Source organism: Alligator sinensis, unplaced genomic scaffold (assembly GCF_000455745.1).
Source record: "Alligator sinensis unplaced genomic scaffold, ASM45574v1 scaffold794_1, whole genome shotgun sequence".
In the NCBI taxonomy this organism is placed as follows: domain Eukaryota; kingdom Metazoa; phylum Chordata; order Crocodylia; family Alligatoridae; genus Alligator; species Alligator sinensis.
Window position 1 is genome coordinate 1,709,102 of NW_005842125.1, and position 457 is coordinate 1,709,558.

The 457-nt window shown below is 43.5% G+C and overlaps 1 protein-coding gene across 2 annotated transcripts in view; it reads left to right on the forward strand.

Annotated features, from left to right (window-relative positions):
- Nucleotides 1-457, forward strand: part of ANAPC1 (anaphase promoting complex subunit 1) — a 96,570-nt gene that overhangs the window by 86,003 nt on the left and 10,110 nt on the right. The window lies entirely within an intron of this gene.

Consider the following 457-nt stretch of genomic DNA (forward strand, 5'->3'; position numbering starts at 1 on the left):
GGTCCTCCTGGGTTTAAACCTGGTAGTAAACCCAGGTTTAGAAAGAATTGATCTTTCTTGGTAGTAAACCCAGTACCTCTGGGTTTTCTGAATCCCAGAAGGAGCATTAGCACAGTCCAGTCAAAATTGCTGGCCTTGGCTGTAGCAAACACCTTGTTTGTGCTTCTGAGGAAGGTGAAAAATCCTTGAATCTTGTGGCAATGGGAATAGGGGGGAAAAAATTCCTTTTTGGCCCATGTGGCAACCAACATAGCCCAGAAAAATGGAAAAAAGAAACACCCTCCATTCTGCACTGTAACCTAAGGACCACAAACATTACTCCTCACATCTCACGCCCTAACTGGAGAGCCAGAACGCTCTTTTCTGTCACCTGTATTTCACTGTATCTCTTCTATAAGTTTATCCCATGTCCTTTCATTTTCCGTCATAGCCAAGCCAGTTTTGGAGTTTTTCACAT